Source organism: Periplaneta americana, chromosome 15 (assembly GCF_040183065.1).
Source record: "Periplaneta americana isolate PAMFEO1 chromosome 15, P.americana_PAMFEO1_priV1, whole genome shotgun sequence".
Classification (NCBI taxonomy): Eukaryota; Metazoa; Arthropoda; class Insecta; order Blattodea; family Blattidae; genus Periplaneta; species Periplaneta americana.
Window position 1 is genome coordinate 118,540,629 of NC_091131.1, and position 23,917 is coordinate 118,564,545.

The window sequence follows — 23,917 nt, forward strand, 5'->3', positions numbered from 1 at the left end:
ATGTGCACATTATCGGTACTGAAAAGTCAAATCCTTTTTTATAGGGTGCCCAAAATGGAAAATCGTTTTAGGACAGATCGCTGCTTCAACCCCTTCCAACGATTACATAGAAAAAGGACCACAGAAAAGTTGAAGGTAGTGCCAAATTGGATATTGGAAAAGTTTAACATTCCCATTAACTTAAAAAACTCTGTAAGAATGTGTAAAACTTGTTCCGCGCAATTATACAAGACTAGACCAACCCCTACGGATATTACCGGTACTTCTAAATATTGTGCGGAACAAATTACAAATCCCAATTCTGATACCTATCACAGTGATAAAATTAATGTAGGAGGAAGCGCAGGTAACCCAAGTGTTACAGAGGAAAGAACTGGAGAGGAAATTATTGAAGTGGATAGTGCTGATAATACAAGTGACGATACTACTACTACTACTACTACTACTACTACTGCTACTGCTACTGCTGCTGCTGCTGCTGCTGCTAACTTTCAGAAAGAAATTGCGATTCCAAAATTAAATCAATCGCTCGTTTCTATTGAGGAAAGTCCACTAAGAAAAAGAAGAATGACACAAAAGAAGTACGCGAAAACTAAAGCCAAGAAAATTGCAACAGCTTTAAATAGAAAAATTTTTCAGCAATCAGAAAGCAGTGCCACTCAGCAAGAACCTGAAGACGAAATATTAGAAAATCTTAAAAGAGCATTCACATCCGCTGACAGTAGGAATAAAAAAATTGACATTTTAACTTTGCTCCCTTTGTCATGGCCCATTTCAAAGATTAAACAACATTTTGCAGCAACAAAACATATGATTCGAGTAACTAAAAATTTAGCAAAGAGGGGATTTTAATGTGTAGCCCAGACAAGAAGAAGGGACATTCTCTGACAGAAGAAACAATAACTTTGGTTCATGAATTTTACCACTCAGAAGAAGTAAGTCGGACAATGCTAGGGATAAAGGATTTTGTGACAGTGAGGACAGAAGACGGCAAAAAAGAACATATTCAGAAGTTGGTTCTGTGCAATCTGATGAAATTGTATCAGCAATTTAAAGATAAATATCCTTCTGTTAAGGTAGGCTACTCCAAATTTGCACAGTTGAGGCCTCAGAATTGTGTGTTAGCGGGTTCCTCTGGCGCACACACACAGTTTGTGTCTGCCTAATCCACCAAAATGTTAAACTGATGATCCACGGAGCAAATTTGGCAGCACTGACAAAGGAAGACAGAGTAAATTTTATGTTTTTAACAAAGTGTTAACGAGAACTTTAATCAATGAAGAGGATTTGTCCATAAAATCCAATAAAGATTGTGTTGCTAGAATCATATGCAATCCTGCACGTCCCTCATGTTATTTTAACAAATGCACAGTGTCCCGGAACAGAAAATTTAAAACAACAGTTGGGAATTATTTTTGAGAAGTTTCTGATTGACAAAGTAGCCTACAAGCAGTGGATTTATGTTGACTATTACACTCTTACTACGTCATACTACTTTTGACCAATAAAACTGTACGAAAGGACGTATTTCAACCAATCATGGCTGCTTATCGCACAATTTTATCGCGTCCCTAGCATTTGTTTAATTTTATCGCGTCCCTAGCATTTGTTTAATTTTATCGCGTCCATAGCATTTGTTTCTTTGTTTGCCAACATTTGAAACTGCGCTGGTCTGGACGTCAAAAATATATATAAAATTACAAATCACTCCAGTCGATGCACAGCAGTTTCAAATATGACTCGCATTGGCATTCAAGAACAAGAATTAATAAAAATCACTGCTCATACCTATGCATCTTCTGAAATCCGATTTACAAATAAATGAAGAGCACCATTCGGAAATCCTGAATAAGTTGAATACACCATGTAGGCCTAAATCAACGAGTTCCACTTTTATTATGCACACGTCCCATATAACATCAATTGAACCACCAACCACATTCAAATTTGAAAATTGTACATTCAATAATTATTCCTTTTAAAATTATTCATTCGGAAATTCTGAATAAGTTGAATACACCATGTAGGCCTAAATCAACGAGTTCCACTTCTATTACGCACACGTCCAATATAACATCAATTGAACCACCAACCACATTCAAATTTGAAAATTGTACATTCAATAATTATTCCTTTTAAAATTATTCATGTTTATTTTTTATGTCATCGTCGTTAATTAAAACTTTTCTAACACTTATGCATATTATTTAGGTTATGTTATAGCTTCTGCTCTGAGAGGATAAAAAGAACTTCTGCTATATGATATTATGGATAGTCACGTATCAGAGATTGTTTAATATTAATATTTATTGAATAGTAATCATTACAGTGTCTGTATAAAGACACTACTGCCATCTAGCATGCATCTAGCGTAATATTTGTAATGTTGAGATGGTACAATAATACATTTGAAGACAGTTGTATTTTCGTAAGTCAATTAATATTTTATTGTATTGGAGTACTTCGTTACTTCTAATCTTTATATACTTTCTTCTAATCGTGTAATAGTCAATTAAATCCCACTCGAGTTTTGATTTTCTCTAGATAAATCAAAACGTCTAGTGAGATTACTGTTGATAAAACTAGTCTCGAACAAATGGAAAAAGACACCGATGAATTTATACACGTGCTTCGCGAAAAACTGAACATGCTTAAAACGCATTCGTTCATAGCTGCACAACAGAAGGATTATTACTCTGATGTGAAAACCAAATTAAATCCAGGGGAATACGCAGTAGTTTTAGATTTTTCAGAAAACTATGCCTTCATTGTACAGGACGAGGTGCACGGATTTCACTGGAACAACCTTCAGGCCACATTACACCCTTTCGTCATTTACCATAGAAACTACGATGCTCTCCAGTGTGTGTCTTTTGTTGTAATATCTGAATGCCTAAAACACGACTCTGTCGCAGTTCACCTCTTTCAGAAACGTTTGGTAAATTTTTTAAAACACAAATTTGCAAATGTGGAAAAACTTTATTATTTTAGTGACGGTGCGGCCTCCCAGTACAAAAACAGAAAACAGTTCATTAATTTATGCCATCATGAGAAATAATTCGGTGTAGAGGCGCAGTGGCACTTTTTCGCAACTTCACATGGCAAAGGACCGTGTGACGGTGTCGGAGGTACCGTTAAGAGATTAACTGCAAGAGCTAGCCTGCAAAGGCTCGTCGATAAACAAATAACAACTCCACTTGAATTATTCAAATGGTTTGAAACGAATTTGCAAGCATTTACAATTTCTTACTGCACAAATGAAGACTATGCCAGTGAACTAAAAGAGTTAGAACAGAGATTCGAACTCGCCCGAATAGTGCCTGGAAGAAGAACATCGCATGCCTTCATACTTGTCTCCACATCGAAGCTGGAAATGAAACTTTTCTCCCATGCTGCCGATAGTGTTGAAGTAACCATCAGTAAACAGTAACAGGTTAGTGTAGGATTATGTAATTATTTTAGTATTCAGAGAAATACATCTTTCATTTCGAGTTGTTTTCAAATGCGTGTACTACTCGCATGACGGAACTTGCGAGCTGCTAGCATTGACCAACTACGCGCACGCTCAACTTGCTGTGGGATGCAGCCGCGCGGCGAAGAAATCCACGATGAGAATTCTTTTCTTTATTTTTTTTTTCCACCCTTACCCAAAAAAAAAATTTGGATCTGTGAACTGTGTTTTATTCTATATTAAGTCGCCCATATTGGCGTATTTTTATGTTTGAGATATTTTTTAAAGAAAAAAAGTAAAATAAATAAATCTGCCTAGTCAAGTGAATAAGAATTTTAAAAAAATCCCTCCAAAGTCATTATATTACACTCTGAGTCTGCTTTAAAAAGAGATGTCGTTGAAAATTCTACCACTAAATGTCTCTGAGCAATGCTCTTCCAAAGCTAAGAATTTTATGAATGTAGCCTACGATAAATTTGACGCTTTATAAAATGAAAAGTAATTCTAGTTGGGGATATTTTAATTCACCATTAGGCTTGTCCAGTGAAGGCCTTTCAATGACAGAAGCACTTTTTTTTTTTTTAAATGCGAGGTCAGATTTTGTGAAATTTTGTCCGATTTCACATGGAACAGCCCGTACTCGAGGTTGCGGCCCAGGTCGATGGCATTTAAGTGTGCTCATGTCAGTAGATTTACTGGCATATAAAAGAATTCCTGCGGGACAAAATTCTGGCACATTGGCAATGCTGATATAACCTCGGCAGTTGCGAACGTCGTTAAATAAACCATAATTTATTTTTTTAATAATAAATGATAACTAGAAACAGTACTTTGCCCCACGAGGCTACAACGCAGTCCATCCAACAAGCGAAGTACCGGTACTTGACTGACGGCTCACGCGACTCTTAATTCGTCAACAAAACATGGATCACTTTAACAATTACACTAATATTTACAAAACGCTATTTTTACTATTTACACTATAGTAAAGAATGTAGCTCTACATTGATCAAACATTATTTGTACTATTAAGCTTATGTACAGTGTTGCGTATTGTAAGGTATTTTATTTCATAATATGTACTATAGCCTACTTAGTTTGTAAATTGTATACAGTAATGTGAATAATTTTTTATCAATGTAAGTCTTCATCTTTACGATAGTGCAGTAGTGGAAATAGCGTATTCTAGTGTACATAGTGTAAAGGGCTGTCAGATATTGACTACTTTCAAAAGTCGATTTTCAGAAAGACTATTTTTCTTCTCTAGAATATGTCCTTTATTCAAATATTACTTTCGTAGAATATTTATTTTTAATATATCAATTTTCCTTCATTATGTTTATCATCCCTTCAATCCAAATTGTCTTATTTAACACTAAATTGTAATTGTTTAACTCTTAGAATTACATGTAACTAAACACATCTACATTTTCCCTTATTATTATTATTATTATTATTATTATTATTATTATTATTATTATTATTATTATTGCTATTGTTATTATTATTATTGTTGTTTTGTTGTTATTATTGTTATTATTATTCTTATTATTATTATTATTATTATTATTATTATTACAAGCTTGGTTATGAGTAGGACTAGAATTTTTATGCCATAAAACTGGACAAAATATGCACTAATGACCTAAAAATTCCAGAAATATGCTCTATAATATAAAAATATGCCATAACAAATTTAAATATTTTTTATAGTTTACTTTGGAGGATAAACTATACCTAGAATGACAACTAAAAGAGAAAAAAGTGAAATTTAAGGAATTTTAAAGCATTCAAAATAGAAAATACTAACTTATTTTTATAAACTTTCATTATATTTATATTCTGAAACCTTAGTTGCAATGTAACAATGAATACCTTGCGCAAATTTTCAAATATAAATTGTTGTCTGTTGTCAGCTACCAAAGCCTTGTACATACAAAAACGCTTTTTCTACTTTTGATAAAATGAGACCAAATTTAAAATGAATATCACTTGACACTCTCTCTCTCTCTCTCTCTCTCTCTCTCCCCTCTCCCTCCTCTCCTCCTCCCCCCTCTCTCTCTCAAATTGGAAACAGTGGTTTTCCCTACTTCCATATTCACTTGCTTAAAGTGAAATACCTAGCCACCCCTTTCTCTATTTGCGTGAAAACAATAGACATATATTTGTCGTGACTCAACTAGGCTTCGAGACTTCGGACCCAATAGAGGAGTTCAGTGGGAAATCCGCATATCGGCGTACTGAGTATAGTGGTAAAGCATACAGTGGGTTGGGGTACTGTAGAATGGATGCCAACAAATACGCAAAGGAAAACGCTCGGATTTGAAGGTTCTGACGAATAATTTGTTTTTCATACAAACTGTGTGTCTGAAACTATTACACAATTAGAAAAGTCAGAGCAAGAGGTACCGGAAGCCCTCAAATTAATTTAGAAAATTATGCAGAGAATTAATGAGACATAAAGTACAACGGTTACTGAACGTGTAAAACAGAAGTGGAAATCAATTTTATGTAAAAATAACGGATATGAAACATTGTGTAACATAAACAACAAATTAGTGGACATAGAGTCACCCGAGAATAAAGGACTATCTCTTAGAGACTGCAATCATGTTAGGTTTTTTCGTTTCGCTCCTATCACGTCATACGACGTAGAGCACAGCTTTCTACAGTACAAACTTTGGCAGATAACCGAAAAAGATTTACGTTTGAGACACTGAGAATGTATCTTGTAGTACATTGCATTTCGGTACTGTAACTGCACTTCCTAAAGACGACCAATAGGATAAAAGAAAAAAAAAATTGCTACATGCTTAGTTCCACCATTAACACTGTGTATAATTAAACACAAATGCTTATAAAAGACAGCAGAATAAATGCTTTTCACATTCTTTTGACATTATCATTGTGTAATGTATATTTACTTTCAGAATGCACATATGTGTGTTTCCCCATACTACCGAAGGCCTACTCTACTCTAAATAGCAACGTTGTTACCTCAACACATCTCTATCTACCTGCAGCGAGTCAACAACCTATAGTGCATGCACAGTAAACTTATTGTATCGGGTCCAAAGTCTCGAAGCCTGCTCATAACCATTCAGGGTCAAGTCCATTTTGCATAGTCCACAGAATAGAGGAGGAAGAAATATAAAAATTTTACCAGAGGAAAATGAAGGAACATAGTTCTACGAAATTCAAAGAATAACGGAAAAAAATTGGATATAGACAAGTGTATAAAAAGCTTCAAAATGTAAAAATATGCTAAATATGACCAATAGATCAATAAAATATGCTTTATTAGGATCAAATTGCCAAATATGCACAAATATGCTCTAACAAAGTAAAAGGTAAAAGTAGGCCTATCATTTAATTAGTTTTTTTTTCGTAACATCGATTTCTGTATACTTTAGCAGCTCATTGACCTTATAAAATATGCTACATCTTGAAAATCCTAGCACTAGTGATGAGGCTGCAGCATACTGCATGGGACATTTGTCCTGGTCAACCATGAAACCTTCCCGGATGGTCTCAAACAAAATGGTGATGTCACCTGAAGTTTCGTCTTCTGGCGATCGAACATATTCTGCACATGGTGAAGTATATGGTCTCTTCATTCTCCTGATTTGCTCTATGCCCATTGTGGATTATTTTCAGTTGTATAATTTTATTCTTACATTATATTTACGAGTATATTCCAATTAAATTAAAAATGGATGTAGAGACAGATAAACTTGTTTGTGTGTATTCAAGGCCCCACTTTTTTTTATTATACACTGAAGAAAAAAACAGCGTAAGAAGGACCTACTAGATAAACTGTGCGAAGAAGTTGCGAAAGAAATTAGTGCATTTAGAAAATAAAGTATACCTACATTTAATTTTTTGGTTTGGAGTATGAATCGACTAGTAACGTCTACTTATGTGATTTTATTCTTCTAAGCACACAATATAATAGATTATTGTTACGATTTCGACGTCGATTGCAATCACTTCACAGTAAAATTGAGAGTAGCACTGCGTAGCAAAACCAACTACCTATAGTTGTCAAAAGAAAAAGTGGCCGCTCTCTAGAAGCAAAGTTCCCTTCGGGTATCTTCACTACAATTCGGAGACAGGCGATGTTACATGTTGTTGGACCATGTTGCCTGATATCTACAGTTATAATTAAAGTATTCTGTGTGTTGCTTTATAGCGTAAAGGTAGCGTTCTGGCCTGGTATTTGTGAGGTCCTGCGTTTGAACACAAACTAGAGCTTTTTATTTTTTATTTATTTATTTATTATTATTTCTTTTTGTTTTTAAGAGAGAGAGAAAATATACATAATTGCTCCTGTCTCCTTTATGATTATTTTAGTAATTAACATCAGGTGAATGTATTATGCCATGACTTTATCAATATTTATTATGCCATTATGGCTGCAAATGGAAAAAAAAAAAAAAAGAAGATTTTATTCTCAACAAAAATATCTTTCGTTGCATAAACAAAACAAACTTACTGGCGTCTGCCTTAGAACATTCAAACAATTAAGCGTTCAGAAACAAAACAAAAAGCTACGATTCAATATTTAGCCTATCTCTCCCATATCTCGATTACATGTTGCAGTCGAGTGGGCATGGAATTGACTAATCTTTGCAAATAGCGACTGTTCTCAGATACGACATTCCAGGCATCCTGGACATACATACATAAGTGTTCTGCCCATGGGCAGGTCTTTCGCTGCAAACCCAGCATTCTCCAATCTTTCCTATTTTCTGCCTTCCTCTTAGTCTCCGCATATGATCCACATATCTTAATGTCGTCTATTATTCTTCTCAACCAGTGACCCAACCAATTCCTTTTTCTCTTTCTAATCAGTTTTAGCATCATTCTTTCTTCACCCACTTTTTCCAACACAACTTCATTTCTTATTCTGCCTGTGCACTTCACACGCTCCGTTCTTCTCCACATCCACATTTCAAATGCTTCCATTCGTTTCTCTTCATTTCGTCCTAATGTCCATGTTTCTTGCCCATACAATGCCACACTCCACAAAAAGCACTTCACTAGTCTCTTCATTAGTTCTTTTTCCAGAGGTCCGCAGAAGATGATCCTTTTTCTATTAAAAGCTTCCTTTGCTCATGTTTGCTGCAGTTTTTCTTGGGAAAGATAAATGCTGTAACTTCCCATTGCTTTCCGCACACCACTGTCTCTTTCACATCTTATTACATCCCAGGGGGCCCAAGCGTGGAAATGAGGAGAGTGGATTTGACTAACTGGGCCCTCCGGACTTCACCGAAATTCGCCGCAAGAGTTAAATATTAGTTCTATCAGGATTTTTGACCCGATCAGTTACTGGGATGCCCCCCGCATCCTGGACTACCTTCTACAAATCATCAGAAAACCTTGGAGCCAATTTTTCCACGTATGTTTCTATACTTGTGCTCTCGTAACTCAGTCGGAAGAACGTCGAAATTTAGATGTCAACGTCTCAGTTTCAATTCCTCGTCACTCCTTTTCATTTTATTGTGTTTCAAGATAGTATAATGTAATAATACGAGTATAAAAAGAAAAACTAACACCACTATTGTGCAACTGTATTGTTGCAAACCTAATATTAAATTTATGTTATTTATATTGCTAAAGAACGAAAACTGAACATAAATGATAACTTGAACATTATTTACATCGCTAAAGAACGATAACAATATAAATGACTTGAATATTATTTATACAGTGTCACTAAACAACGATAACAGAATATAAATGATAAATATCGGTTTGCTTAATTAATATAAGATATTATATACTGTAATATGTAATTAATTATTTAAATAAAATAACCTATTTTACAAAGAAAAATGGTTATTTGTATTATAATAATTACTTACATAAAATACAGATTAGTTATATCGCGAAAGAACAATAACATTATAAATAACTTTAATATTATTTATAACGCTAAAGAACAAGAACAGAATATAAATGATAACTTGAATATTATTTATATCGCTAAAGAACGATAACAGAATATAAGTAATGTGAATATTATTTATACCGTTGAAGAACGATAACAGAATACAAATGATGACTTGAATATTATTTATATCGCTAAATAACGATAACGAAATATAAATATCTTCAATATTATTTATATAGATATAGAACGATAACAGAATATAAATGATGATTTTAATATTGTTTATATCGCTAAAGAACGATTAAAAAATGAAATGAAAATTTGAACAAGGCCTGAATTCACAACCGTCGGATCATTCAGCGAGCACTCTACCGCTGGTCTACGAGATGTACAAATGGAACAATTCCATAGTTCCGGAACTGCTTCTACAAGCACATGCATCGTGTAACATCGCCGTGACCCGAAGTGGACTAAGAAAATATTCGCTGTTCACGAGTGCGTCCACTTTTCTTTTGATAACTGTATATCGTGGCCGTTGTTCGAGGCCGTCTGAGACATACCAAAACAGTCTTGTCCAGTATCGGATGATTCGAGACTAAATTGTCCCGTTCGAGACAGGATGCCCGATGCAGTGTGCTGCCCGCCTAAGCGGCTCCATAAAAGTTCCAGTTACTAATAATGTTATAAAATTCTATCCTCTCACCCTCCTTGCAGTAGTTATGATCTATGTTTGGAGATGTTAAATGTTATGTTTTATTTAACGACGCTTGCAACTGCAGAGGTTATATCAGCATCGCCGGATGTGCCGGAATTTTGTCCCGCAGGAGTTCTTTTAATGCCAGTAAATCTACTGACATGAGCCTATCGCATTTAAGCATGCTTAAATGCCATCCACCTGGCCCGGGATCGAACCCGCAACCTTGGGCATAGAAGGCCAGCGCTATACCAACTCGGCAACCAGGTCGACTCTATGTTTTGAGATGTGCCACTTTTGCAGCAGTGTATTTCTCTACATTATGTTGAAGAATTCTGGAAATTTGTGGCTCGTAATGATGAAACAAATTTAAAGACAAGAAACCAAGCTTTATTAACATGCTATATGATAAGAACAAAGAATGCTAAGTAAATAAATTTTATAAACAGGCCTAGAGTATTCTTAATGTTTCAATGCTGGATCATTAATCACTAGACAACACAAAGAGAAAAATAAGTCGCAGGGTATTAAAGCTGAGCACCACTGGCAAATCCTCATTTCCAGTAAAAGCCAGTCCAACATCCCAACAGGTTAGCATTCAAGTATTGAACATTCCGGTGGGAGTGTGGAGGAGGGCCATCCTGTTGAAAAATTAAGTTGGGAAGCTGAGGCATAAGCTATTCTGGTTATGTTCAGATAGGAATGACCAGTGACGATAGTCTTGGCAAGAAAGAAGGGGCCGTAAACTTTTTGTCTGCTTATTGAGGAAAACACGTTCGCTTTTGGTGAGTCTTTACATTGTCAACAATGAGCCCCAGATCCTGACTTTAAGACGATCGACTTTCCGTCTAAGACAGGTGGAAGGTGGCCTCCTCTGAACACTAATCAGCAGGGACGACACTTTGCCCCAGTTCGCCACGAGGTTCACTGGTACTGGTGTGTAGAGTACCTGTGTTTACTAGTTGATACGATCAGTCCAGCGATAGCACGCGACTGTTTGCTGGTATAGATCGGCGAAACGAAAATGCAACGTTTCTACAGGTTACCACTGCCATATAATATGTAACAAATAGTATCACATTGTCCCGTTTAATGCCCTCAGGGACCTAGATGTCTCAAAAAAGATTAACAATAGTTCCACTGTTTAATTTTTTTTAGCATTTCCGATGTCAACAAAAATTTTTTCCTGGTTCATTGGAGGACATCACTCCTACAACAACGTGAGCTACTTATCGCCTCACAGCATCTGATGTCTCATCTATAGATACAAGTATTTTGTTACTACCTATAGCTGTTCGAAAGCAGTTCAGATTTTTTTTCGTAAATATACTGATGTTATACTAGGCAGTTTTTCTAGACGTGTATTTTTCCATAAACCGTTGAAAATGTGGATTACTGAGCTTGTGTACTGGAATATTCGCAGATACCAACATCTCGCATAAATCATTATAAAACTTAGAGTTTGTAAACCCTGCAGATGAGAGAAATAACGGCAAACGTTCACTATGCCTTTTCGTTTCACAATGCTGTTGCAAATTTTTACGAACATTTACCTTTAGTTGCGCACTTTACAGCGTAGGTCTATGTTGTCGCCCTTCACTCACTTCCAAACGCAGTTGCAATTGCATTCAGTTTAGACTCTTGTCTGACTGCATTGTATTATGTTTACACTAATGCACACAGAGTCACGATCACCACCACCTTGCCATTAAATGACAACAGGTAAGGAACTGTAGGTAAGCCACTACAATGCAAAACAAGCAGGCAGCGGCAGAGAGCAAAGGTCCGAATCCTAAACAAATCAAACGTACGTTCGTTCTTCGGCAGCACACACAGGTTGCCCTTCCCTGTCACAGTGCAGTACTTTCGAACCCATGGCCTCCGTGACATCAATATAGGCAAGCAACAACCAACCTAAAATCCGTCCACGCTGGGACAAAGTGTCGTCCCTACTAATCAGTAGGGCTAAGAATTGTGTGCTGTTACATTGGGCTTCATGCGCCTCTGACTTTAGGTACCAGTACGTAATTGCGTTGGGGCGGGGGATTTCAGTGTGTTTCGTTCAGCAGTGAACTTTAGTTGATCGGTTACATTACGACCGAGTACTGCTATTCGTAACAGGCAACATTCAACATCTTGTAAAGAAGAATAATAGCAAGATGCCGAGGACGAAATTTGTGACGTAATTTCAAATGAGGAAATTTGTAATAATCCTGCTGTAAAATATTTCAAATATTCCCCCATTGTTTCTGCAGAAGTGAAACGAAGTTTCTCTAGATATAAGGCTGTGTTTTCTAGAAATAGACAATCATTCTCCTTTGAAATTTTGAAAATGCGGTTTGTTATTCACTGCAACAATATATGAAATGAAAAATTATGTAAAACAAAAAGTAATACACTATTATATTAACATAGTGAAATAATAAGGCTGATATTTGTCAATGTTATATTAGGTGTATTTTCTACAGACAGAAAATAACATGTAGTCAATGATATTGTGACGAAACTGAATAGTTTGAACACGAAATAGGAAAAAATGTAGCAAACAAGATGAAAAAAAAATACTGAATAAACATTATGGATATTTAGCTCTATGTAAAATTTGTGACTTAATTTCAAATGAGGAGAGATAGGCCTAATGCTTATGTAAAATATTGCAAATATGTCCTTATTGTTCCTGGATAAGTGAAACGAAGTTTTTCTAGATGTAATGCTGTATTTTCTGCCAACAGGTAATCATTCTCCTTTGAGAATTTGAAAATGTGGCTTGTTATTCACTGCAACAATATATGGAATGAAAAATTATGTAAAACAAAAAGGTAATACACCATCATTTAACATAGTGAAATAAAGAGGCAGATAATAATTATCATTATAATTATTATCAATGTTATATTAGGTGTATTTTCTACATACAGTAAATAAAATGTCTTTAAAATAGTGTAAATTTTCTTTAACAAAAAAAAATTATGTCCTCAAATTTTTCTTTAGCAGATAGTTGTGTTTTGAAGTCAAAGAAGTGGCTTTCAACCACCCAAATGCTGAGGACTAACTTACCGTGATGATAAGCATGAGTTCAAACGAACGGAAAACACAGCGTTAACTCACCCCAACTCTGAGACGTACTCGAAGTCAGAGGCGCATGAAGCGCACTGGTAGTATACGACATACAGCAGGGGCGTATTTTGCGGACTACCGGGGCTACCGGCGGTACAAAAGAAAAAGTTTATAATATAACATAATGTAATAATTTTGTATTACCGTATTAGTTTTACCACAGTAATTAAAATTAAAGTAATTGTTAGATTTATATGCGCTCTCTGCTCTCGAAAGAAACAAGTTGTCAAGGCGGCATCACTGGAGAAACCGCTGCTACGAAGGGTAGCCTGTGACCGTTCCGCTCACGTCGCACAACTCCCCGTCCCCCGCTCTCTCCTGTTTCCATCGTGCACTGTAGGTGGGTGAGTTGCCGCTCTCGTGATCGGTTTCTTGGAAGGCGCGAAGCAACAATATGCTTAGTACGCTAGCTCATTAATGTGATTGTGTTCTTGCAGTGCAGTATTTTAAATTTGTGATTTGTTCGAGTGTCTAAGAGTTATATTAATTGTGAATTATTAAGTTTTTAATTTCCCAATTAAGTGATATTGTGAAAAATATGGCAGAACAAGTTTCTGGAGAGGTTTGTGTTGAAAATGACTGTGTAATAGAAGGTTTATTAAAAGTGCCTTTTAACCGTCGTACATACAACGAGAAAGTTGAAATTGTGAAAATGGAAAGACCAACTTCTGAGTTAAATTTGTCCATGGACGTAAAAGAAAAATAGCGTGAGTACACACGCCATTTCACTTCAACATCATATGGTAAGTGGAATTGGTTGTGTGGTAGTTCTAAACTGTCTAAACTATTTTGCTGGCCATGTTTGTTATTTAGCCGCGAAACTAATGTGTGGTCAAAAGAGGGGTTTTCTAATATGAACTCCCTTCGAACGGCAGTCCTAAAACACGACAAATCAAAAGCTCATATTTATAGTAGCATGAACTTTGCAAACTTTGGGAAGACAAGAATTGATTTACAGCTAGATAAGCAAAAAGTTCTACACATCAACCAACACTATGCTCTTGTGAAAAAAAAAATCGGGAGATTTTACTGCGTCTTATTAACGCAGTCTGCTTTCTAGGAAAACAAGAATTGGCTTTTCGGGGTCATAATGAGAGTATGGAATCAGACAATAGAGGAAATTATATTGAATATTTAAGTTCCTTAAATGAATTTGACCATTTACTGGCCAATCATCTTGAGAGTTCAACAGTATTCCGTGGTACTTCTCCCGCAATTCAGAATGACTTAATATTTGCTATAAGTGGGGTTGTGATAAAGAACATAAAATCTGAAATAGAAGAAGCATCTTTTGTGGCCATTGTTGTTGATGAAACAAGTGACTGCTCTAATCAGAGTCAATTGTCCACTGTTTTAAGATACGTCGACAGTACTGCCAATGTTCAAGAACGGTTTATAGGATTCACAAATGTCAGTTCGGGCAAAACTGCTGCTGCTTTGTTTCAGCATGTGGAAGGTGTTATAGCAGAATACAATGTTGGCAATAAGTTAATTGCACAGACATACGATAGTGCTTCAGTTATGGCGGGAAATATTAATGGCTTAAAAACAAAAGTTCAAGAAAAGTATCCTCAAGCACTATTTGTCCATTGTTACAGCCATGTTCTCAATTTAGTTTTGCAACAAACTACTTTATCCATTCCAGAATGCCGCATTTTTTTCAAAACACTGTCGGATTTAACTGCATTTTTCTCATCATCTCCTAAAAGATCAGAAAAACTCAAGAATTTATGAAAAAGAAACTCCCAAAAGTAGCACCAACTAGATGGAATTTCACATCTCGGCTTGTAAATACAGTAAAGTAATACAGAGAACAACTGACTGTTTTCTTTGAAAATATCATTTGTAATGACCAGGGAAAGGATTTATATGTAAATACATATTTACTTATAAAGCTAATATAATTTATATTTTGCATTATCTTTATGTTTCACAATGTGTAGGGTTGAAAAATCCTACTTTTATTTTCCATATTTTTCCATATTTTAGAGTTTAGTACATATTTTCGTTAATTTCCATATATTTTCCATATTTCATATAAAACAGTCCATATTATATTAGGTTTAACAATAAAACAAAACAAAATTCCATTAACTTTTAAAAATACATTTCAACAATAGAGATTTAAACACATGTTCAGTAATCCCTTTAACATCAGAGTTATTTGAAAATTAGCAGTCCTATCAACAATGGGAAAGTAAGTTACAAAACTGTATTAATTTAATTTAAAATTTTTAACAGACTTCAGTTGTGCAGCTCAACAGTTAAATGCCAGTCAGAGTACACATAGGTTCAGTTTTGTAAATCATACTATAAAGACGGTAAATATGCCAAAAGTACGTCATTCAGTCAATTTAAAATCAAAACTAACAAGTTACATTTCAGAATTTAAAGAAGATGGTTTATCAACTGACAATAAAATATTATTTTGTAATTTGTGTCAGTGTGCAGTATCATCTACACAAAAGTTCCTGGTGCAACAACACATTACAACTAGTAAACATCAGGCCAACAAACAACTAAATTCCAAGCAGAGACAATTGTTTTTAACACAACCAACAACATCGAATGTAAGATCTGAGTTTAACATCGACCTGTGCCGTTCTCTCATCTCTGCTGATATTCCTCTCTACAAACTAAAGAATAAGGTCTTCAGGGAATTCCTTGAAAAATATACTCAACATACAATTCCGGATGAGTCAACACTTAGGAAGACGTATGCTCCATCCATCTACGATGAGACAATACAGAAGATAAGAGATGAAATTAAAGATAGTTCAATTTGGGTTTCCATTGATGAGACTCCCGACAAAGAAGGTAGACTTGTTGGTAATGTAGTTATCGGTTTGTTAAGTGAACAATATTCTGAACGAATTCTTTTACATTGTGATGTTCTAGAAAAGTGCAATAACAAAACTATAGTTAAACTGTTCAACGAAGCTATGGGTATCCTGTGGCCAAAGGGTATTATGTACGATAATGTGTTATTCTTTATTAGCGATGCTGCCCCTTATATGGTCAAAGCTGGACAAGCATTATCTGTTGTATATCCTAAATTGACTCATTTTACTTGTGTGGCGCATGCATTTCATCGTGTGGCAGAAGTGGTCAGAGACAATTTCCCTAAAGTAGATTTGTTGATTTCATCAGTGAAAAAAGTATTTCTCAAAGCTCCCAGTAGAGTTAACGTGTTGAAAGAAATGTACCCTGAAATTCCATTGCCACCAAAGCCAATTTTAACTAGATGGGGTACATGGCTAGAAGCAGTTGAATATTATGCCGAACATATAGACTCTATTAACAATGTTCTCCTTGCATTGGACTCTGAAGATGCAGTCTCAATTGATACTGCGAAAACAGTTACCTGTGACATAAGTGTGAAGAATGACTTAGCTCACATTCAGCATACATTTTCATGCATCATAAAAACGCTCAAAAGTCTCCAAAATAGGCACCTTTCACTATCTGAAAGTTTTGAAATTATAAATAGTACTGTGGAACAACTGAATCGTGGTAGAGGTAAAGTTGCAGATGCAGTAAGAGCTAAGGTGGACACTGTACTTTCAAAAAACCCTGGATATGAAGAACTACAAAAGGTTGTTGCTGTGATGAGTGGTGAATCAACAGTGAAGATTAACTTGGACTTATCCCCAGCAGACATTGTGAAATTGAATTATGTACCAGTTACTTCTTGTGACGTCGAACGCTCTTTTAGTCAGTATAAATCTATCCTCAGAGACAATAGAAGAAGATTCACTTTTCAGCACTTGAAAGAAATGTTTGTAACCTATTGTTATGGTAACAGACAATAAAAATTGTGTTTTGTTGAAACTACATTGGAAGATAAGGTACGTCCATTATATTTTTTGTTTAGTTTGATTAAAATGTACCAATATTTAACGTACATAGTCATTTTTTTATAATTTTAAGTCCATATTTAATTCCATATTTTGGTAAAAATCCATATTTAATTCCATATTTTGGTAAAAATAACTACATATATATTTACATATTTCATATATTTTTAGTCCATATAAATCCGTTCCCTGGTAATGACTCTGAAGAAAACTGGGATGATGATGTAATTGTGCACGCTCAAGGATATTTGTATTTTTTCACACAGTTTCAGAATATATTTCTTCTTGAAGTCTATGCTAGAGTGTTCGCACATACAGATGTGCTCTACAATATTCTTCAGACAAAAAGTCTAGACATAGCATACTGCTTGCAAGAGGTATCAAAGTTAAAACATACTATATCCGAGTTCAGACGTAGTGGGTTTCCGTCCATATGGAGTAATATGGAAAATGAAAATTCTTCAGACAATACAATGGAACCACCATTAAAGCGAAGAAAAGGAGATGATGAATTGAAATACAGGCAGCTGTACTACAGCATACTAGATCGTATGCACATGGAAATTACTGACAGATTTTCTGATTATGGAAAGCTTCAGTTCACACATCTAGATCCTCAAAAATTTTCTGCTTATAGAGAAAACTTCCCGAATGAGGCACTAAACAAATTATTTCAGTCCTATAACAGTTACTTTGATCAAGTACGTTTGAAAAATGAATTAAGTGTAATATATTCAGCAGAAGTCTTTGATTTTTCGAACAAACCTATCCATGAAATATTATCTGCCATATATGAAAACCAGCTGAACCAAGTTATTCCTGAAGTCCTTAAATTGACAACATTAATTGTGACAATACTAGCTACGTCAGCATCGGTAGAAAGAACATTTTCTGCGTTGAAGAGAATAAAATCCTACTGTAGATCAACTCATACACAAGAACGTTCATCCGGCTTGGCACTGATGTCCATTGAAAAGTCATTTCTACAGAAACTTCGCAAGCGGCCCAACTGTAATTTCAATGACTAAGTCATCAAAGTATTTTCGTCCCAATCAAGACGTCTGGAATTCACATATAAATAAGTAAGGAATTTTATTATAGGGTTTTTAAAATATATTTTGTGTAATAATAGGGTCAGTGGTAGCCCAGACCCTTAAACTAGTATACGCCACTGACATACAGTATATTTCTCAGGCCTAGTAATCAGCGAAACCATCCTCTTCCAATTATTATTGGCTAGGCCCGTGTATTCAACGCAAAAATTACGGAAATTCTACTTGTCATCTTCTTTTAGCGTGAATTGCAATTTATAAAGTTTAAAATAAGAGACGGTTTCGTACGATACGTCATAGTGTGGATTGTGGCACCTGCAGTTCCGCACTATAGCCCGTCTTGTCGATTTTCGTGGACTCCTTTCGTACACGAACAGGATACCGTCGACTGCCTCGTCCAAAGTCACGGGCGGCCCGGACTTTTTCCAACACATTAGTAGGCAGTTACCCTCCTACAAGGAGAACGCTTGCCAAATTTGGTTTTGAAGTGTCGCTGCTCTGTCACCACAGCCTCTGTAATCGCGAATTTCTCCTGTTTCGACATCATCATCGTGTACAATAAAATATTTTAATTATGTATACAAGAACATATCAACAAATCGTCACTAGCGACACTAAAAAGAGATAAATACCTTCATCTACTGAAGTTGGAAAAGTAGACCACTATTTGATACTTTTGTACTGCAAAAGTTTGCCTTTATCTATACTAATAATAAATCTGTAGCCGAAATTTTTCTGGTAATTTTCGATTTTCCAAAAATAATTGGTCCTAACATATATAATTAACCACCCTGAAACCGAAAATATATATATATTTTTTAATTTTTGTTTGTATGTCTGTCTGTCTGTCTGTCTGTCTGTCTGTATGTTTGTTACCTTTTCACGCGATATTGGCTGAACGGATTTCGATGGAAATTGGAATATAAATTAAGTTCGTTGTAACTTAGATTTTAGGCTATATGGCATTCAAAATACATTATTTAAAAGGGGGGTTATAAGGGGGCCTGAATTAAATAAATCGAAATATCTCGCTTATTATTGATTTTTGTGAAAAACGTTACATAACAAAAGTTTCTTTAAAATAATTTGCGATAAGTTTTATTCCTTGAAAAATTTTGATAGGACTGATATTTAATGAGATAAATGAGTTTTAAGATTAAAATAACTGCCATCTAAGGCCGTATAATGAAATAAAAAACAAATGACTTCGTGTATAAGGGGCTTTGGACAGCAACAATCGAAAGCTATGAAAGATAGCCTACAGATAATGTTTCTGTGTTTGTATGAAGTAATATCGGAAGCAAAATTAACCGATTTGTATAATTAATTATTATTTCACCATTGGAAAGTGTAGTTTCTCTAGATGGACATAATGCTATAATGTTATTACAGTAACTTCTGATATAATATAAGGTAATGTAATATAATATAATATAATATAATATAATATAATATAATATAATATAATATAATATAATATAATATAATATAATATTATATAATATAATTTAAGTTATTCGAAGGGTTCAGAACCATAGTGGGCCAAGCGCCATTTACTGAATACGTAGAAAACAAGGGTTAAAATTAAGTTATTACCATAATTCAATGGAAACCTATGACAAGTAATAAAATATACACATTATATCTAAATGATGTCAATCTTCATTAAACTATGGTTGCATGTAATAAAAATTAAGAAACATGTTGAAGGAATTGTCATTGCACCAAATGAGTGGTCTCTGGACCAAAATGGTCGCATTTTAATTATTTGGATGCAATTTAAATTAAGTAACATATTAAACGATTTATCCTTCTATCAAACACGAATGTTCCCTGGATCATATGTCCTATTTTAATTATGTAATTACTTTATATTTATTTCTAACGGGTGCAGCGGAGCGCACGGGTACGGCTAGTACTAATAATAAATCTGTAGCCGAAATTTTTCTGGTAATTTTCGATTTTCCAAAAGTAATTGGTCCTAACATATATAATTAACCACTCTGAAACCGAAAATCGCTTTTTTGAAATTTTTGTTTCTATATCTGTCTGTCTGTCTGTCTGTCTGTATGTTTGTTACCGTTTCACGCGATAATGGCTGAACGGATTTCGATGAAAATTGGAATATAAATTAAGTTCGTTGTAACTTAGATTTTAGGCTATATGGCATTTAAAATACATTATTTAAAAGGGGGGTTATAAGGGGGCCTGAATTAAATAAATCGAAATATCTCGCTTATTATTGATTTTTGTGAAGAACGTTACATAACAAACGTTTCTTTAAAAATAATTTGCGATAAGTTTTGTTCCTTGAAAAATTTTGATAGGACTGATATTTAATGAGATAAATGAGTTTTAAAATTAAAATAACTGCCATCTAAGGCCATATAATGAAATAAAAAACAAATGACTTCGTATATAAGGGGCCTTGGACGGCAACAATCGAAAGCTATGAAAGACAGCCTACAGATAATGTTTCTGTGTTTGTATGAAGTAATATCGGAAGCAAAATTAACCGATTTGTATAATTAATTATTATTTCACCATTGGAAAGTGTAGTTTCTCTAGATGGACATAATGCTATAATGTTATTACAGTAACTTCTGATATAATATAATGTAATATAATATAATATAATATAATATAATATAATATAATATAATATATGTAATATTATATAATATAATTTAAGTTATTTGAAGGGTTCAGAACCATAGTGGGCCAAACGCCATTTACTGAATACGTAGAGAACAAGGGTTAAAATTAAGTTATTACCATAATTCAATGGAAACATATAGCAAGTAAAATAAAATATACACATTAAATCTAAATTATGTAAATGTTCATTAAACTATGGTTGCATGTAATAACAATTAAGAAACATGTTAAAGGAATTGTCATTGCACCAAATGAGTGCTCTCTGGTCCGATATGATCACATTTTAATTATTTGGATGCAATTTAAATTAAGTAACATATTAAACGATTTATCCTTCTATCAAACACGAATGTTCCCTGGATCAAATGTCCTATTTTAATTATGTAATTACTTTATATTTATTTCTAACGGGTGCAGCGGAGCGCACGGGTACGGCTAGTAGTGAAATAAAATGGAAAACACGTTGCTATGTTATTTTACTTAGCAACGTGTTATGAAGCATTTTATAACGAATTATTACCGTAGCAACAATACAGCAGACGTCATGAATCATAAAGAATAAAATTCTTCACTGATATAACAGATGTAATAGGCCTAATTGAATTTATAGATTTATTTTCTTATAATTTTCGGCAAATAACAAACAACATAGATAAAGTATTGTATGCAACCCTCCGGTCGTGATCTAACTTGACCCACTCGGTAATAATGCTCCATTTTTGTACGTCGTTATATACTATATTATTATTTTTACTACCCTAGCGACAAGTATCGTTTTTAAATTACGGTTTATTGTAGTAACGGATCATGTAAAAAGCTAAGTAGTCCTTTAAATAACAACAATCAAAAGATATTGGGAAAATTCCTCTTCAGAGTCAAAATAAGGTGGGAATAGAAGATAAAAAATGAATATGAAGTATGATTATAAATAGCGAGGATCCTTCTCTCTGTATAAAACTATTGTAGAGTAGATCAGAGGAGGGTAGGGAGTAGCATAATTAGAAGAATGTAAGATGATTATGAAATCAGTGAATGTTTAAATGGAGTACTAAGTAGTGGTACGGGAATTTTAAAATAGAGAGAGAATACAATTTTAGAGGAATAATTTGCATGAAAATTAGAGATAGAGGAAAATTTATTATTGTACTGTATGTACATAATTATACTTTCATTACGATATTTGAAGACTGGATGTGCAATCATACTAGTATGTAAATTGTTTTGTATTCATATTTCTTGGGAATGGCGGATTGAGAATGTAGGATGCATCTAATCTGCTATGGCCAGGTAAATGATGGTGATTTAAATTAAATAATTAGAGCACTGTGAGGGACATAAATCTAGGAATTCACCACATCCTTTCACGATAATAATGGTCATTCATTCATTTATTCATAGTGTTTTGCCCAAGGGCAGGTCTTTCACTGGAAACTCAGCTTTCTCCAATCTTTCCTGTTTTTTGCCTTCCTCTTTGTCTCCGCATAGCTTATGATCCATATATTAATGTCTATCGTCAGAGATCTTCTTCTGCCCCGAACTCACGTTCACCATTCCTTCCAGTGCATCCTTCAGTAGGCAGACTCTTCTCAGCCAGTGACCCAACCAATTCCTTTTCCTCTTTCTGATCAGTTTCAGTATCATTCTTTCTTCACCCACTCTTCGGAACACAGCTTCATTTCTTATTCTGTCTGCCCATTTCACATGCCCCATCCTTCTCCATATCCACATTTCAAATGCTTCTAGTCGCTTCTCTTCACTTCGTCGTAATGTCCATGTTTCTGCCCCATTCAATGCCACACCCCAGCACAAAACATTTTACTAGTCTCTTCCTTAGTTCTTTTTTTCAGAGGTCCGCAGAAGATCCTCCTTTTTCCATTAAAAGCTTCCTTTGCATTGTACACACAATAAAAAAAAATGCATCACCTATGAACTAAAACGTACAATGCACTTGTCACAAAATTGGAAGTGATATGTGAAAATGAAACACATCTCCAATACATATTGCTCATTAAATGGAAAACGGATCATAATGTAAACAAAAACAAAACTTTATTCTCTTACTGTAAACTTGAACAAGTCAGTCCAATGAGTTTAATACTCAGTAGTTCGTTCCCTTGCATTAAGACATGCTTGGATTCTTCTTGGCATACCATCCATTAGTCATCAAGCCACTGTTGGTTCAAATTGTCCCATTCTTCAATGGCAGTTCTGCATAGATCTCGCCGATTGCGTGATAGGTCAGAACGTCCAAAGCAAGTTGTTTTAAATTTAAACGATCGCAACTGTTATTTAGCTCCAGTAGCATATATCCTTTAGTATTATCTCCTCTTCTGCTAAGAATTCCATATCAGCAGCAAATCTTATGCATTTTATCCTCATTCCTCCTACTATCACCCTTACCATGTTCTGAAAACAGTTCTTCACTATATCCCCAAATAGATGTTGAACAGGGTATGTGATAAGGGACATTCTTGTAGTACTCCTCTCCCTATTTCACTTCTTTCTGACATTTCTTGTCCTATCTTGACTTTGTCTCGTTTCATACATCAGTTTTCTTTAGGATCTCCATCAGTTTATTCCAGTCCACTCTGTCAAACGCCTTATTATATATATATATATATATATATATATATATATATATATATAGGGTAATTCCGGGGGAGATAGCCATGCGGGTGAGACGACCAACCGCTCTTATTTTTATTCTAATCATCTGTTTCGAATGAAAATCGGTTTGCCGCCAGATGTTAATTAAACGAAGTGATTGTTGCACCTGCGAAAACGTAAGGTTATTATTTCCGCGTTTTGTAGCCGTTCGTGAGTCTGTGAGCAAGCAATAATTTTTCATTCTCTGAAATAACAATAGAGAAATACTGCATTTTGTGAGGAAATTTGCTGGAAACATTATTAAAGAGGTAAGGCATATTTAAACATTCTATCTTAACTGTATTTGTTCTCTTCACTGCTGCCAGTTTTTATTACGCGGTATGGCCATCTCTCCCGTAAAAAAGGAGAGATGGCCAGCTTTTTTCCGGGATAGATGGCCTACAATTGAGGAATATTATTATGTTAAAAGTATCGTTATTTCTAGATTCCGATAAAATATAAAGCAAAGCCCGGCAGCAAACGTGTCTTTGGAATGAAGATGACTTAGCCTATACCGTGCTTTTGAAGCCATTAAATATGACACTT

General features: G+C 34.7%; 1 protein-coding gene across 2 annotated transcripts in view; it reads left to right on the plus strand.

Annotated features, from left to right (window-relative positions):
• LOC138715292 (acyl-coenzyme A oxidase 1-like) overlaps positions 1-23,917 on the plus strand; it is a 150,948-nt gene that overhangs the window by 16,199 nt on the left and 110,832 nt on the right. Inside the window, exon 1 of one of the 2 annotated variants that reach the window (XM_069848055.1) lies at positions 3,421-3,433. The exons of the other annotated variant lie outside the window; for it this stretch is intronic. The gene's annotated coding sequence lies outside the window, so the exon portion shown is untranslated. Of the gene's footprint in view, positions 1-3,420; positions 3,434-23,917 lie in introns of those variants that run through there. 2 annotated transcript variants of the gene reach the window in all.